General features: G+C 34.9%; 1 long non-coding RNA gene across 3 annotated transcripts; it reads right to left on the reverse strand.

Moving 5' to 3' along the window:
* Window positions 1–777: 777 nt before the first annotated feature.
* On the reverse strand, window positions 778–5,548 carry LOC148789285 (uncharacterized). 3 transcript variants are annotated; one of them, XR_016064148.1, is made up of 5 exons: window positions 5,220–5,548; window positions 4,809–4,937; window positions 4,445–4,527; window positions 4,235–4,343; window positions 778–1,109 (listed from the first exon to the last, which is right to left on the reverse strand). It is a non-coding gene; the product is annotated as an uncharacterized LOC148789285 (long non-coding RNA). The 3 variants fall into 3 exon arrangements; XR_016064147.1 differs by having other exon boundaries at window positions 4,235–4,312; window positions 4,809–5,015; window positions 5,220–5,547; XR_016064146.1 differs by having other exon boundaries at window positions 4,809–5,015; window positions 5,220–5,547.
* Window positions 5,549–18,323: the final 12,775 nt, after the last annotated feature.

Consider the following 18,323-nt stretch of genomic DNA (forward strand, 5'->3'; position numbering starts at 1 on the left):
TATTTGCTTTTGATTTCTTAAATCCGATTGTAATATTTCAAAACATCGTTTCGATTGCTTGAAACCAAATATTTTTCCAACATAACCCTTCTCCTTATTTTGTATTAGTAAATAAATAAATTAATATTATACTAATATTATAGTTTACTATATAAAAATTTTTAAAACCTTATTAAAAAATATCTTATCAAACAAGAATAAGAAATTCTTGGTAATAAAAATATTCATTAAAATGAGTATTGCTCATTTATTTTAAATCGTTTATTTTAACTAAAATTCCTGGCAAATTAACAATGTTGAAATGTTATTTGCCTATTTATTTTTAAGAATATAGTGTTCATTCTTTAATTAGTTTAGAGAAATTAGGAATTAATGGCAAATAATTTTCTTCTTTGACAGAGTTTTGCTCTTATGTCTTTTCACAATAGGACTGAAACACTTAGACTATATTTGAATTGATGGATTTGAAGTTTAGATTAGTGTTTATATATTATTCACATTTTATTTATTTTAAATTTTACTATGCCAAGTAAATTATAATAAAAATATCTTCTATCAAATTAATCGTGTTAAAATATTATTTTGTATTTAATCTTTTTATTGGATATATAGTCTGTTTCCTACTTGGTCGTTTACTTGATTCATCCTACTGTCCCCTTGGACTTGATGTTGTCATGTGTGGCGAGTTAGCCAGATAATTCGAGTGAAGTTTGTTCCTCTCAATAAAAAAAAAAAAACAGAAAAAGATAGAGAAGGTATAATAGTGCACATGAGAAAGGAAAAAGAAAAATTGCTTGCTTGCTCAAAACATGGTACCACATCAAATATTTACTAACAAGATAGTAGGAAACAACTACATAGGATCTCTAGGGATCACTTTTAGGCATGAACCAGACATACTTTCCCTGTTTCTGGTTTCCTTAATACATGATTATGATCTAAGTATTACAAACATGCTTGGTTCTATTTACAGTAGGCAAGATTTACTTCCACGGCGAACCCATGAGGCTCATACTTAGAATTACTTGAACGCCACAACTGATATCGACAAATCCATGAACGTTGTTAAGCAGACTCTTTCATTCAGATCATCTTCACTGCTAACTTAACTGCAAAAACAAAGAAGAAAACTTGAGCAAAATCAACCATATAAGAAAAGTATGCAACACATAATGGCATGTAAACTATAGGACAACCTATATCCTTCTCTCCCATTTCTACCCAAAAAGCAACCTTTGTCCTCATCCATTTCACCTCTACTGATTTTTCCCCATATTTAAAAATCAAGAAATATTGAGACCATTTTATTATCCTTTGCATAATTCAAACCCAAAATTCGGACTGATTTCTATTATGCCTTCACGTTCTCAACATTCTAATGGGGAAAGCAATAGGATTATGAATTCCAAGGCCACTTTAAACATGACGGACGCAAGGCAGTTCGGAGTTGAGGCCTACAAGAGAGATAATACTCCAATGTTTTTGTAGATTTATTCTTGGTCTGTTCATTATGTTGGCTTTTGGCCTCATGTTGCTTTCTTAGAAATTTTTGTTTGTCATACATTTGCATTTTGCTACAAATTTTACAAAAACTCCATATATGTCCATATCATTGACATCTAACATTTGAAGGTGTATCACAAAAAAATTTGTTGAAAAATCATTATTACACAATCACACGAAATTCAGAAATCAAATACTGCATACTAAATTGCAAAACAGTCGAGATGCCAATCTCATTATTTGTGTTAAAATCACTTGTATATATATCTTAAAAGACTTTTATCATTTATCAAAATAAAAGATAGTGATGGATGCAATTTGCTAAAAAATAGTGTACTTTTTTGGAAGTCTAAACAAAGATGGTGATGAATGCAATTTGCTAAAAAACAGAAAACTTAATGCAGCTTAAAATTTTCCAAAGAGCTGCAAAAACTGTTTTGAATCCAATTCTTTTTTATGGAAATAAAAATCAATAACAGATTTCCTTGAAAATCCAAAAACGTGACTTATTCATGCATTTATAAAAAATAATTAAATGAATATATGCCCATGAATAATCAAATATAAAAAATATTCTAAACGCTGTAAATTTATTTTAAATAATTTGAAAGAAATTACTGCAATTCAAGCTGATTTTGAGAATTAAAGAAAACCACAGCTGATTTTGAGAATTAAAGAAGACCACCCACAAGAAAAACAAATCTTTGAGTCAAAGAGAAAAATTTATTTTAAGAACTTTACGTGAAAACAAAAGAACACTTGACAAGGAAAACAAATCTTTTGGGCAAAAGAGAGAAACAATTTTCTAGTAATACATTTCAACTTATCAAAACTTTGTGTTCCTTAAAAATCATTGATGAACTCTTGAACGTACATAATAATACTCACAAAAGTTTTACCAAGTAATCTTGAAAAATATATTTTTAATTGGCATCTCGACAACTGTTCCACATTAGCATAGCATTTAATCCCAAAGTTCGCAAATAAAAAATAATTCATGATTGTATAATATAGATGTTCCAACATACTATTCTGTAATACACCTTCAAAAATAAGATGTTAATAACAAGAACTAACATGGTTTTTGTAAATCATACACAAATGTCAAACGTATTAATAACAAAAAGTTTTAAGGCAGCTCATGAAGAAAACCCAACATAATAAACGAACCAAAAATAAATTTACAAAAAGATGAGGTATTTGTTCTCTCATTAAGGTCTCAACTCTATACTTGCATCATTCACATTTTTTAGCAGCCTAAAAAATTCCCTAATCCCATACTTTCCAAACCAGAATGGAGAAAGCACGGCTTTCCAAAGAAATCAGAGCAGCAAATTTTAGGTTTGAATTATACAAAGTATAAAATCAATGGTCTCAACCATTCTTGATTCCAAAATATAGGAGAAAAATCAGCAAAGAAGAATTGATAGGGGCCGTTGGTTGCTTTTCAGTTAGAAACTTGAAGAGAAGACTGAAGATACGTAAGGCTACCATTAGGTTCTAAAATGTCAACAAATTCCCACACAATTCTTATCGATATGAGGTTATCTAGTTTGCACCTAATTGGCAAACCCAATTCAAACTCTAGCCTTCAATCTTTTAATAAACAAGTATGAAAAAACTATACTAACTTATATGCTTCACTTTAATGCATGTGGAGAATGATGTATCAGGTAGGGTGATGCCCTTTGCTAATTGAACGCTATATGTGTTAGGGCTAAAGAAAACCAGATATCACCTCCAACATTAGTTCAATATGGTCCAATTTTTATTTGAAAATCTCTTAAAATTTCACTTTATATGTACGGATAGAAATTCACCAATAAATAAATACTCACCTTACCTAGTCAATGGGTTGTGGGACCCAAAACCTATCGAACAATTTCACAATTTTAATGCAATTAGAAACAAACTTGCAAATAAATATGGGTTTCAGCGAGACTTCAGTGACGGCATTGCCTGCATCAAATTTAGAGTATAGTGCTTTTTTCAACAAATAAAACTTGCAAATAAAAGAATTGATAACAGCAATTCCGTGTGACTCTATTGAATCTCTGTACTTTGTATCAAGACAGAATTACGAACAGACATGGAAGAAAACAACATAGATACAACATTGTAGCACTCTCCAATTAAAAGGCATAAGAACAAATACCGCACTTGATGCACTTGAGAAAAGATATTTTGCTGGCCCATCAATTGAGCAAGTATCAATTGGTTTACGAAGTTCCATTACAGTCCAAAGAGGAAATTGAGATATTTAAAGTCAAGCTCATATTCAGCGAATCACATATATGCATTAAGAAAGAAGATAAGTGAACTTGATCGGCAACAAAGATAATAGCAGGAAAAACAAAGTGTTACTTACTGTTCCTAAAGTAGGTTCATAGTTGCTGATCTAAGTGAAGATACATGTGGGGTCCCATTAGTTTCAAGCAACTGTCTTATGCTAGATTGTGTAAGATAATCGACATGGTGTGACTAACAAAAATCATCATATTTCTAGTATATCCTAGCCCCATATATTAACAACTGCAGCCAAACATTTTCAGAAACAAAGTCCCACGTAAACCAAGGATCATTGGCAGCAATTTATACGGATGGAAAATGAAAATCATGGCCAATACATTCACACAAGCAAAATATATTAACAACTGCAACCAAATATATATTTGTAAATAACTTTTCTGAAACACAACATTCACGCAAGTTATAACATTGCTAGACTCACATTCTTTCCCAACCTAATGGTAGGGAAGATCAGCCAGCGGACAAAGATGACAATCCAATCCAAAGCCTGCAGGTTCTCCTGGCAGATTTGGAAAAACAAAGGTTTTGCCCTAGGAGTTACTATATCATTAACACTCGTGAAAACTTGATTCGAAACAATGATTAACGCATGCATTATTAACAAAGAACACGTAAAAGACCAAAAGATTACCAATTCAATGCCAGTAGTCTCGTCGATTCGAGTCCCTAAACCCAACATAAGTTTCGTTCCCACTCCATCTCTATACGAATCCCCTGTGAAAGCATTTGGATGCAATTAAATAACATTATAAGATGGGAAAAGACCAATGAAATCAGAGCCAAAAAGAAAAAAGGAAAAACTAGACACAGAAAATGCAAGTGGAATAAGCAAAGCCAAATCTGCCTTCAAGAAAGAAGCTCTGAAAAACAAGACTGCCAAAAAATTGACCAGTTTGTGAGTGTAGGCAATATGTTTTAATATCCCTCAAGACACTAGCGATCAAAATGACAACAGGATCACTACTGAATATAATCATATGAAAAAACAACCATACCCAAAGGGAAAAGCCTTCAAAACCTCCAATTCAGAGAGCCATCTTGCCTATTCTCTGAACAAGTTCTGATCCAGCAACAATGTCCACACCAGCATCCTTGTATGTAAGTCCCAGACACTTGTCCGCAGACTGCAGTCGTAATCCAAGACATACAGTAGAGCCCATGTGTAATTGAAATTCAAGAACCTTGAAATAACAAATCGAGACCTTAAAAAAGACAAAAAGGAAAAAGAGTAAGGCCGTAATTTCACAATTCAGTGACACTGAAAAGTACTCGTATTAAATCTTCCGTTGGGAAGACAGACTTCCTTTAACCAAGATACTCTTAAGTTCACAATGCAAGAACCCATAATGCAAGAAACTTAAAAGAACTCTTATGCAATGAGGTGATGTCAGACTCTCAAGAAATACCTTAAGAAAGAACAGATCGAGGCTGAGGGCAGTCGGCGGAGGCGGCCGGACGTCTGAGACGATGTTCAAAAACGCCGCTGTTAAAAAAGAAGGGCATGTCAATGTGAGCGCCCTCTTGCTTTTCTTCTGCACTATTTTTGATTTTTCAAAATCTGGTCGTGGATGTTCCTCTTATATAAATATGCGCCGGCGCGGGGAACACAACGGTAAAGTTTTTTTGTTCTTTTCTTTCTTGAAATCACAACGGTAAAGTTGGGAAGATTAGGTTTCACTGTGGTTTGAGGGTGAGAAAGTGACAGACCCGTGAACAAGATGATGATTTCAAGGGTAAATTGCATTTTTGCCCCTATATTATCATCAAAATGCAAAGAACCCCTATGTTAAAAAAAATAGGTTAAAAATTCGATATTTTTATTAATCTTGTGTAGAACCTTATTCCTGTTAGGATCTGGCGAAGAACGAGAAATATTAAAAAATGCTATATCAATACAATATTATATCATATGATATCAATTAGAAAAATCCGCACCATTTTCGTGTTAATACATTAATATATGACTGGCATGTGTTGAATTAAAATATAATTAAATCATACATAATTTAAAAATATAATCACATATAACCCACACATGTAGGTGAAATAAGTTCCATGTTATAAAAAAAATGGGGTTAAATGCAATTTACTCATCTGATATACGAAATGAGCAAATATCCCCTTATGACAACACATGAAACAATTTACTATTTTATTTTTTATAGACGATTTTTGCTCATTTATATTATGCAATTTGATATTTTCTTTTTACATGTAAGTGTTTATGTAGCGGATGAAAGACTAATTAAAAAAATGTCCAATCAATAAAATCCTCAAATTAAAAAATCTCAATTTTGTCCATCTCACCATATTTTAGCCACTTTTAAAATCGACGATCAGAATCTTGCAATTGTAAAAAATCAATTAATTCGAGGTTACTATTTTGTCACCTCTTATATACATGACAGTAAATGCAATTAAAGTTTAAAAAATCCCACTATTCAATTTCGGCATTGGATCTTCTATTTCATTTTCCTATTTCATCTCCTATTGCTTTTTGAGATGATTGCCGTGTGGATAATCTTAAGTGAGAGAAAATGTGGTGTAAAAATCGTGGGGCAAGAGAGAGAAAATATATAGAAAAAGTAGATCGAAATAAAAAATTAAAAAAGATAAAATCTATGGCAAAGAGATAGAAAATTATCGATAAAAAATAATTAATGATAATTTTAATATTATCACAAATTATATTTATTTAGTGGCAAGAATTATTATTTTATTACAACAATGAATTTTAAAGTTTTATTGAAGATAATTATTTTATAAAAATTATAATTAGTTTCTAATTGTAAAAATTAACTCTTATATTTACCAGTTCAGTAACTCTTGAGAGAGTTAATGGTCGTGAACAAAAAAATAACGCCAAGAGAAGTAGTACAGTTAGTGAGCTGGTAAATACAGGAATTAATTAAGTGAACTAGCAGATATAATTATTTTGTAAAAACTATTCTTTAACTTAAGAAAAAGTATTTTAAATACATTTGAAAAAAAATATATCACATCAACTATAATCATTATATATTATTTTATCTCACAATTAATTATGTATTAAAAAAATATTGATTATACTACAAAAATAATGATTATTTTATATTATTATATCTGTCTTTCATTAACGCGTATTATTATTGAAAATACATTAATAAGTAACTTAAAATCATTATTATTGAAAATATTAATGAGTACGTGAATGTAGCTTTTAAAATAGTATAACATATTTAATATTTTGTAATTGTTGTAAATAAAAAATTTGCATTTTTGGCACAAGAATATCATCTAACTATGAGAATCAAGACGTCATTTATTATTGGACCTAGCCAAGTATTTTCCACACTCAACCAATTACATAATTAACTTAAGAACAGTGTCTCTTTATATCTCAAAATGTAAATAGTTTAGGCTGTAATTACTTGCGAGTAAAATATGTTTGATTGAGATAAGATATTAAAATTATTATTAAATACTTTTTATTGATAATTTTCTATTTTCTTGTAGTAATAAAAAATAAATTTTTGTCTCCTATCTATCGACGGTTGTCATGACGGATAATGGCACATGCGATAGGGAAGACAACAACCATAAAAGTGCCACACATAACTGCTATCATCAATCAGCCTGAGCGCATATATTCCCGTTCTTCCGTGACGCACATTGTCTGCTAGTCTGCCGCACGTAGGGTGCTGCCTGTCGCACAACTTGATGTCGTCTAAACATTGGATGTTGCCTGCACGTGCAACTTCCTACCTTTTGAACGTCGTGTCCTATATGAGTGCATGACATCTGGTCTTACTTCAAATGCATGCGGTCTGTGTGGGCGGCACCTTTCTTTGTTGCAACTCAAGTGCTATCTTCACTAAACTCGGGTACCATTTAGCCAACTCCCGCAACCTTCCATGCAAAGCCCCTATCCACACATACCCACAATCATTCACCACTGTAGAACAAGGCTACGACACCAACGTATTGTTGCTCACACCTCTGCATGGCTAATTGTCACTCTAATACGATGAACCGTCTGCCTTAAACTGGTTCAAAACTTAACTAGCTCGAGTGCCACACCATGCTGGCACCCATGCACACTGACATGCAAACCTGCCATGCCAACGTCTGATAGAGCTTCAAGGGGCTTACAGGAGCATCGTCTAAGACTGATCCGCTATTTGCTTCCAAATATCAAGAATGCTGAGGCATGGCCTTCTCAGGTAGTATAACATGTCCCCTTTCTTCCAGATTACCCCATCTACCATTAACACCCTGTTTTCACAATATTGGTTTCTTCTTTACATGGATGGGAAATCAAAGAGTGTAGCAGGCCTAGCGTAGCGATCGAGGGAGAGAGCGACTTCCTAGTTGGAAGGCGCGAGAGACGACTAATGGGGGGGGGGTTACAGGGGGGTGTCTCCCTTGTTTGGCGTCGTAAACTATATACCAGTGCCCCCTACCAGATTACTATAACTAAACTATATGCCCCAATCCCCTTTAAACGACACTTTTTTGACTACATCATTTTAGAAGCGGGCTCGGGATCTTTAACAATCTATAAGGCAACTCAGAAGACCATGATAGTCTAGAGAAAACTCATAAAGAAAAATTATTCGTAGCTTCCTTGCAAGCAGAATTACCAATCCAGGGCCTTCATCAAATCGAAGTGCTTCTTACACATATCTACGAACTTCGGATGCCATGAAAACGCTGCAGGTGCAGGACAACTTAGAGTATGAAACTTCATCGTCTGAAAAAATTAACTGCGTTTTTTTCTCAATTTTATCGGCGACAAATTTGAGAAGTTTTGCTTAATGATGCCCCCTCCTTGTTTCGAATTTTCCATTTCTTTGTCTGTCCGTCTTTTTTTTTTGTGGTGTGTGGGTGTGGTGTGTGTGTGTGTGTGTGTGCATGCACGTGTGCGGTGTGGGGTGTGTGTGTGTGTGTGCGCATGTGTGTGGGGGGTGTGTGCGTGCGTGTTGGGTGTGTGTGTGGGGGTGTGTGTGTGTTTGGGGTGGGGTGTGTGTGTGTGTGTGTGTGTCACGATAGAACATGTTTTACTTTCATTCTGAACATAGAAGAAGTGAGGTGTTGCTTTTGTCTTCAATGCCAACGAATGCCATCTGCATCTTGTTACATTTGCCATTTTTCTTCAATTTCTAAGTCTTCATTTTTATCTACACAACCTTTTTCCTCATGCAGGATGTCACCAAAGTTTCGCAATATTTTATGCTCATTACGGGTATTGTGTGCCTTTGTGGTCTATTTATGTCATTTGTAACATTTTAGTGTGCTTGCATAGATGTGTATTCTCATTTTTGTTTACCTGATATGAAATATTATTTATTGAAATAAGAGCAATAATAGGACCAGAGAGAGTGCATTGCCCTCTTCTTTTTTCCTTTCAATATATCTCGTTAGCAAGAGTAGTCTTGGATTGATTTAATTTACTAGAGGGGATATAGTAAGGAAAACTGAGTGGAGGATTGATAAAATCTCATAACTGCCTTAGGTGGTTATGATATCTTAACCAATTCTTGAATTAGTTGACAGCGACCATTACAAAATGTTGTAGTTTTGAACCCTGACTTTGGTGTGTTTAGCCATTTTGATTTCCTTCTTGCTAATAGCGGTCTCTATAATTTTTACCCTTGAATCACATGGTAGTTTCTGTGGTATCACCGTGATTTTTGTGCAGTCGCATGGAAGAGGGAGAATGGTGTTTTTGCTCATGAAGAGTACTAGCTTCTACAGTGGGTGATATGTCATGTGCTTTTAGGGTTCCTCTAAACTGCTGCTCAGTGTGCGCTATTCAATCTTTAATCTGGTGATTGATGAGCTTCTTGATGAAAACCACTTTAGCTTAGTAGACAATGCATAGTTTGGTGCGTTTGCTGTTTTTCAGTTTGATGTAATGTATCATTGTAATTGCTTTATTATTTTGGTTGTAACAATTCTGATACTTACTGAGTATGATATGTGTGATTCCGACATGTGATCGGTCCTGTTAGTTGACATATTGTAGTAATGCTTTGTAATTTTATTGAGTTTAAAGTTGCATTACTTGTTGGTTGTTATTCGATGCTTTCGGAGAAGCCTGCTTGTGGGCATCAAGAAGAGCTTAACTATTACTGCTCTATTGAACCCAGTGTTATTATTGGAACAAAGAAAGTTGCAACATTTCCCAGTGTGTTTTACATATGTAATAGTATTAGGGCAATGATTTTTTCATTAATATTATCTAGTTTCTAGATCAACCATTCTGAAAATTAAGATCTATTGTAGCAGGTTTCTGTTGAGATCATGATGTCAATGAATATATTTTTATATGTTCTAATCAGCTACTGCATTTCTTTTTCAATTTTATCGCCACAAACTTGAGAAGTTTTGCTTAATGATGCCCCTCCTTGTTTTGAATTTTTTATTTCCTTGTCTGTCCATCTTTTTTTTTTATGTGGTGTTTGGGTGTCTGTGGGGTGTGCGTGCGTGTGGGAGTGTGTGTGTGTGTTTGTGCATGTGGGGGTGTGTGTGAGTGTGTGTGCGTGTGTGGGGATGTGTGCGTGCGTGTGGGGATGTGTGTGTGTGTGTGTGTGTGTGCGTGGGATGTGTGTGTGTGTGCGTGTGGGGTGTGTGTGTGTGTATGCGTGTGGAGTGTGTGGGTGGGTGTGTGTGTTTGGGGTGGGGTTTGTGTGTGTGTGTCACGATAGAACATGTTTACTTTCATTCTGAAAATAGAAGAAATGAGGTGTTGCTTTTCTCTTCAGCGCCAACGAATGCCATCTACGTTTTGTTATATTTGTCAATCTCATTCAATTTCTAAGTCTTCATTTTTATCTACACAATCTTTTTTCTCGTGCAGGATGTCACCATAATTTCGTAATATTTTATGCTCATTATGGGTATTGTGTGTCTTTGTGGTCTATTTTTGTCATTTGTAATATTTTTGTGTGCTTGCATAGATGTGTATTCTCATTTTTGTTTACCTGATATGAAATAGTATTTATTGAAATAAGAGCAATAACAAGACTGGAGAGAGTGCATTACCCTCTTCTTTTTTTCTTTCAATATATCTCGTTAGCAAAAGTGGTCTTGGATTGATTTAATTTACTAGAGGGGATATAGTAAGGAAAAATGAGTGGAGGATTGATAAAATCTGATAACTGGCTTGGGTGGTTATGATATGCTAACCAATTCTTGAATTGGTTGACAACGACCATTACAAAATGTTGTAGTTTTGAACCCTGACTTTGGTATGTTTAGCCATTTTGATTTCCTTTTTGCTAATAGCGGTCTCTATAATTTTCACCCTTGAATCACATGGTAGTTTCTGTGGCATCACCGTGATTTTTGGGTACTCGCATGGAAGAGGGAGAATGGTGCTTTTGCTCATGAAGAGGACTAGCTTCTACATTGGGTGATATGTCATGTGCTTTTAAGGTTCCTCTAAACTGCTGCTCACTGTGCACTATTCAATCTTTAATCTGGTGATTGATGAGCTTCTTGATGAAAACCACTTTAGCTTAGTAGACAATGCATAGTTTGCTGCATTTGCTGTTTTTCAGTTTGATGTAATGTATTATTATAATTATTTTATTATTTTGGTTGTAACAATTCTGATACTTACTGAGTATGATATGTGTGATTCCGATATGTGATCGGTCCTGTTAGTTGAAATATTGCAGTGATGCTTTGTAATTTTATTAAGTTTAAAGTTATTTTACTTGTTGGTTGCTATTCGATGCTTTGGGAGAAGCCTGCCTGTGGGCATCAAGAAGAGCTTAACTATTACTGCTCTATTGAACCCAGTGTTATTATTGGAGCAAAGAAAGTTGCAACATTTCCCAGTGTGTTTACATATGTAATAGTATTAGGGCAATGATTTTTTCATTAATATTATCTAGTTTCTGGATCAACCTCTCTAAAAATTAAGATCTATTGTAGCAGGTTTCTGTTGAGATCATAATGTCAACAAATATATTTTTATATGTTATAATCAGCTACTGCATTTCTTTTTCAATTTTATAGGCCACAAACTTGAGAAGTTTTGCTTAATGATTCCCCTCCTTGTTTCGAATTTTTTATTCCATCTTTTTTTTTTATGTGGTGTTTGGGTGTCTGTGGGGTGTGTGTTTGTGCATGTGGGGGTGTGTGTGTGTTTGTGCATGTGGGTGTGTGTGTGTGTGTGTGTGCGTATGTGTGGGGTGTAACACCCCCTTTGATACAAGGGCTATATCTACCCTAAACGTCATACTTATAGTAATCCCTGTATTCATATATATAAATGCACATAATCAACTAATCAATTTGCATACGTAATCCCAACATGTCATAGCAAGTATTATCAACCTACAATATTATATATATATATATACATATCAAACACCACAAGGTGATTCACCACAAGTAATCCGTACAATTATATTCTCTCTGTACAAACAAAATGTGAGTTGTACTCTAACTGACTCAGAGGAGAAAACTGCATACTGGCCCGACCTGCCTGAGTATAGCGCGTGGACCTATTCTTCAATAGTCAGACACCTCAAAGTCTATTCCTGAAAGAAAATGTCAGCAGGGGAATGAGCTTGCCACTCAGTAAGCAAATAACTAGTCCTATCTATATATGCATGTCAACCATAGCCCAAACAAGATAAATAAGCAACACGAATGGAATACAATCAATTTAATTCCAATATAATCAACTTTATTACACCACATGACTATCTCATAATGAGACAACTAACCAAACTCCATTTCTCCTAGTTTGTTTACCAGAAGGTGATTTGTGTTTTTCCCACCAACTCAGTCTCACCGTTATATAAATTTAAGTGAACCCCCTTGACAGCCGGCTCATCAATCTCATTTCGCACATAGCATTTTCATTTCGCATCAAAGCTCTTTCATTGCGCACATAGCATTTTCTTTTCGCACATAGCACTTTCTTTTCGCACATAGCACTTTCTTTTTGCACATAGCATTTTCAACACGTCAAGGGGTATTCACACCACAATTATATTCAATTTCCACCACTCCCTCATTTCCACATATCACCATTCTTGTAAGCAACTAGTAACGTAAAATAATATATACATATATTCTAATTTTCAGACATCCACAACATAACATACAACAAACATTATATTGCAACGTATTTCCACATTCCACGTACACAATACCGTCAATCAAATCAAATCATCCATTACTCATATATTTTCAGATAAATCCACGTCAACACGAACCACAAATTCATATAACAATAAAACCACAAATACAGAAAGCATATATAGATAATACTAATTATTTACTTACCTCGACCTTACAACGCTTTTATCTATCCAATAGGTGGTGGTTCGGTCTTTTCACTTTACCCCCATATCCTATAATGAGTTATACCACATACAATTAATATCGAGAATATCGTAATTTCTTTTAAATATAATATTGACTATCATTTGTACAATATCTAATAATTCTTTAATGTTCCATTTCTATCAAAATACAAATCTTCATTTTTCCTCTTTAATAACATAATATTTCTTAAATATAATTTTAAAATCATTTCTATGAATTTTCTACCAATTTATCGTTGCTATATAATTTAATTAAGCAACAATACATAGAATTACATATTTCGTTAATCATTCCGATGGAATTGTGTAAATTAGCTATAATAATAATTAAAGCTAACAAATCTAATATTTTAATTACCCAACTATATCATTTTTATAGCAAATGTGATATTTAATACGATACTAATTTAAATAGCCAAAATCATAAAATACTCTGATTAAATAGTACATCGCTTAATATAAACTATATTTAATAAAAAGACTAATTAAATAATGTAATTATATGAATTAATAAAAATTAAAACATAAATTACCTGTTTCTTCCTTCGCCCGCGAGGAATTGCAAATTTCTGAAGCAGTAACTTTAATATATAAAGTATATCTTACATATATATATATATATATATATATATATATCATGAGAGAGAGGAGAGAGGTGGCGGTGGCCCCCACCCTCATCCTTTTCCTCTTTTCTCACCAAATAATATATGTATTATTATATGTATATATTTATGTATTATATATATAATATTATTATTAATTTATTTATTTAATTAAACTTTTCTCAAAATACCATTTACGTCCTTCCTAATTTTCTTAATTAATATGAATTGTCCCAAAATATTATAACGAACTCCAATTCAATCCGTTCAAATTTTATTATATTTCAATTATAGCCCATAATTTATGTACTAATTAACTAAGTTTCATAAAAATTTACCAATTGATCCCCCAATTATATATTATAATTTTTGGGGCGTCACATGGGGTGTGTGTGTGTGGTGTGTGTGTGTGTGTGGGATGTGTGTGTGGGGTGTGTGTGTGTGTGTGTGTGTGGGGTGTGTGTGTGTGTGTGTATGCATGTGGAGTGTGTCGGTGGGTGTGTGTGTTTGGGATCGGGTGTGTGTGTGTGTGTCATGATAGAACATGTTTACTTTCAGTCTGAATATAGAAGAAATGAGGTGTTGCTTTTGTCTTCAGCGCCAACGAATGCCATCTGCATCTTGTTACATTTGTCATTCTCCTTCAATTTCTAAGTCTTCATTTTTATCTACACAATCTTTTTTCTCGTGCAGGATGTCACCATAGTTTCGTAATATTTTATGCTAATTACTGGTATTGTGTGTCTTTGTGGTGTATTTTTGTCCTTTGTAATATTTTTATGTGATTGCATAGATGTGTATTCTCATTTTTATTTACCTGATATGAAATAGTATTTATTGAAATAAGAGCAATAACAGGACCGGAGAGAGTGCATTGCCCTCTTTTTTTTTTTCTTTTAATAAATCTCGTTAGCAAGAGTGGTCTTGGATTGATTTAATTTACTAGAGGGGATATAGTTAGGAAAAATGAGTGGAGGAATGATAAAATCTGATAACTGCCTTGGGTGGTTATGATATGCTAACCAATTCTTGAATTGGTTGACAACGACCATTACAAAATATTGTAGTTTTGAACCCTCACTTTGGTATGTTTAGCCATTTTGATTTCCTTCCTGCTAATAGCGGTCTCTATAATTTTCACCCTTGAATCACATGGTAGTTTCTGTGGCATCACCGTGATTTTTTGGTAAATGAAAGAGGGAGAATGGTGCTTTTGCTCATGAATAGGACTAGCTTCTACAATGGGTGATATGTCATGTGCTTTTAGGGTTCCTCTAAACTGCTGCTCAGCGTGCTCTATTCAATCTTTAATCTGGTGATTGATGAGCTTCTTGATGAAAACCACTTTAGCTTAGTAGACAATGCATAGTTTGGTGCATTTGCTGTTTTTCAGTTTGATGTAATGTATCATTGTAATTGCTTTATTGTTTTGGTTGTAACAATTCTGATACTTACTGAGTATGATATGTGTGATTCCAACATGTGATCGGTCCTGTTAGTTGAAATATTGCAGTAATGCTTTGTAATTTTATTGAGTTTAAAGTTGCATTACTTGTTGGTTGCTATTCGATGCTTTGGGAGAAGCCTGCCTGTGGGCATCAAGAAGAGCTTAACTATTACTGCTCTATTGAACCCAGTGTTATTATTGGAGCAAAGAAAGTTGCAACATTTCCCAATGTGTTTTACATATGTAATAGTATTAGGGCAATGATTTTTTCATTAATATTATCTAGTTTCTGGATCAACCTCTCTGAAAATTAAGATCTATTGTAGCAGGTTTCTGTTGAGATCATGATGTCAACGAATATATTTTTATATGTTATGATCAGCTACTGCATTTCTTTTTCAATTTTATCGTCCCCAAACTTGAGAAGTTTTACTTAATGATGCCCCTCCTTGTTTCGAACTTTTTATTTCCTTGTTTGTCCATCTTTTTTTTTTATGTGGTGTTTGAGTGTCTGTGGGGTGTGTGTGTGTGCGTGTGGGGTGTGTGTGTGTGTGTGTGTGGGGTGTGTGTGTGTGTGCGCATATATGTGTGTGTGCATGGGGTGTGTGTGTGTGTGTGTGTGCGTGTGGGGTGTGTGTGTGTGTGTGTATGCGTGTGGAGTGTGTGGGTGGGTGTGTGTGTTTGGGGTGGGGTATGTGTGTGTGTGTGTGTGTGTCACGATAGAACATATTTTACTTTCATTTTGAACAGTCTAATACGATGAACAGTCTGCCTTAAACTGGTTCAACACTTAACCAGCTCGAGTGCCACACCATGCTGGCACCCATGCACACTGACAGGCAAATCAGCCATGCCAACGTCTGATAGAGCTTCAAGGGGCTTATAGGAGCATCGTCTAAGGCTGATCCGCCATTTGCTTCCAAATATCAAGAATGCTGAGGCATGGCCTTCTCGGGTAGGCATAACATGGCCCCTTTGTTCCAGATTACCCCGTCCACCATTAACACCCTGTCTTCACAATGTTGGTTTCTTCTTTACATGGATGGGAAATCCTCTCACAGCTATGCGCATGCATTTTGTGGAAAGAGGAGAAATTATTCGTTGCTTCCTTGCAAGTAGAATTATCAATCCAGGGCCTTCATCAAATCGAAGTGCTTCTTACACATATCTACGAACTTCGAATGCCATGAAAACGCTGCAGGTGGAGGACAACTGAATTTGATGATTTTTTACAAAGGCCCAAGTCGGGACCGAAAAACTTTATTATTTTAGAGAGTTTATTAATTTATAGAGTATTAATTTATAGAGGTTTTACTGTATCTTGTTAGCAAGAGTGGTCTTGGATTGATTTAATTTACTAAAGGGGATATAGTAAGGAAAAATGAGTGGAGGATTGATAAAATCTGATAACTGCCTTGGGTGGTTATGATATACTAACCAATTCTTGAAATTGGTTGACAGCGACCATTACAAAATGTTGTAGTTTTGAACCCTGACTTTGGTGTGTTTAGCCATTTTGATTTTCTTCCTACTAATAGCGGTCTCTATAATTTTCACCCATGAATCACATGGTAGTTTCTGTAGCGCTTAGGACAAAGATGAAACTCGTTTTCATTGATGGGACTTTCCCCAGACCAACAGCTGGTTCGGTGATCTTTGAACAATGGAGACGGGTGGATTTAATGGTCACGTCATGGATTTGGAATTCAATTTCCAGAGATTTCGTTGAGTCGTTCATGTACGTTTCTTCCTCACGTGAACTTTGGCTTGAGATTCAAGGTAGATATGGGCGGAGCAATGGCCCTATGGTCTATCAAATTCAACGGGATCTATCACTGACTGCTTATGTGACCAGACTAAATAAAATATGGAACAAATTGTCACCTGGCGCCTAATCCCAAATGCACCTCCGGAGGCTGCACATGTGGTCAAAACAAAGCAATTGCAGAGAGGAATGAGAACACACAATTGATGCAATTAATCATGGAGTTACATGAAAGCTTTGATTATGAAAGAAGCTAGATTTTGATGCAAGAACCTTTGGCAGATTTAGAGCGAGCATTCTCCATGGTTTTCACGGTGGAGAAACAAAGGCAGGTTCACACTGATATAGGAGAAGTCTCAAGACAAATGGTCTACCAGCTCATGTTGAAAGATAACAAGAAGGATGTAGGAGATATGTTCTCAAACAGGAGGAAACCATATTTGAATAAACATAATTTGTTGCGCACCTACTGTCATAAACCTGGTCTTACATAAGACATATGCTTCCAGGTTCATGGAGAGCAAAACTGGTACAAGTACAAGTAGAAGGAACAAGCAATCGAAATTTTGTTGCTGCAGCAACACTGGATGAAAGGGCAACATCTGTAGATACCACCACTACCGAACTTTGCTTGTCACAAAATAAAGAAGAGTTTGCTGGTAATACCTCTGGACCATCTGAAAATGATTCGGACTGTTGGATAATTGATTGCAGGGCTACTAACCATATATGTGAAATATTCAACTTTATCATTCATACACGAAGCCTCCACACACCAAATACATTCACTTGCCTGGTGGTTCCATGAAGCTTGCATCATACGTTGGCATTGTTCACTTAAATGACCATGTCACACACACGCAAGTCTTTATATTCCTTCTTTCTCTACCAACTTGTTATTTGTCAGCCAGTTATGTCATCACAACGCTTATACTTTTCAGTTCCCTAAAGCTAAGTGCTTATTGCAGGACCAAGTTACGAAAGGAGCTTGGTTGAAGGGACTGCTCCCAAGAATCTCTACATTGTTAGACAGTGCCTTAAAACATATGCTTTTCCTCCCTCTGTGCATTGCAATATTGCATGTTCTAGCTCAGTTCAATGTGATGTACAAACCTGGCACAATAGACTGGGACATTCTTTTAAACGTAATGAAACATATTCCAATCTGTGCTTTCACTAATGTCGATCTTGATGTACCCTGTGATGTGTGTCACAAAGCCAAACAAACTAATGACATTTCTTTCCAGTGAATCACAATCTGAAGCACCCTTTCATCTTATACATTTAGATGTTTGGGGCCATTATACAACCTATACAATTTAAAAGTGCAACTATGTCCTCACAATTCTAGATGATTACAGTCGCTC

This window comes from Sesamum indicum, linkage group LG2, assembly GCF_026168435.1.
Source record: "Sesamum indicum cultivar Baizhima isolate 11 linkage group LG2, ASM2616843v1, whole genome shotgun sequence".
Lineage (NCBI taxonomy): Eukaryota > Viridiplantae > Streptophyta > Magnoliopsida > Lamiales > Pedaliaceae > Sesamum > Sesamum indicum.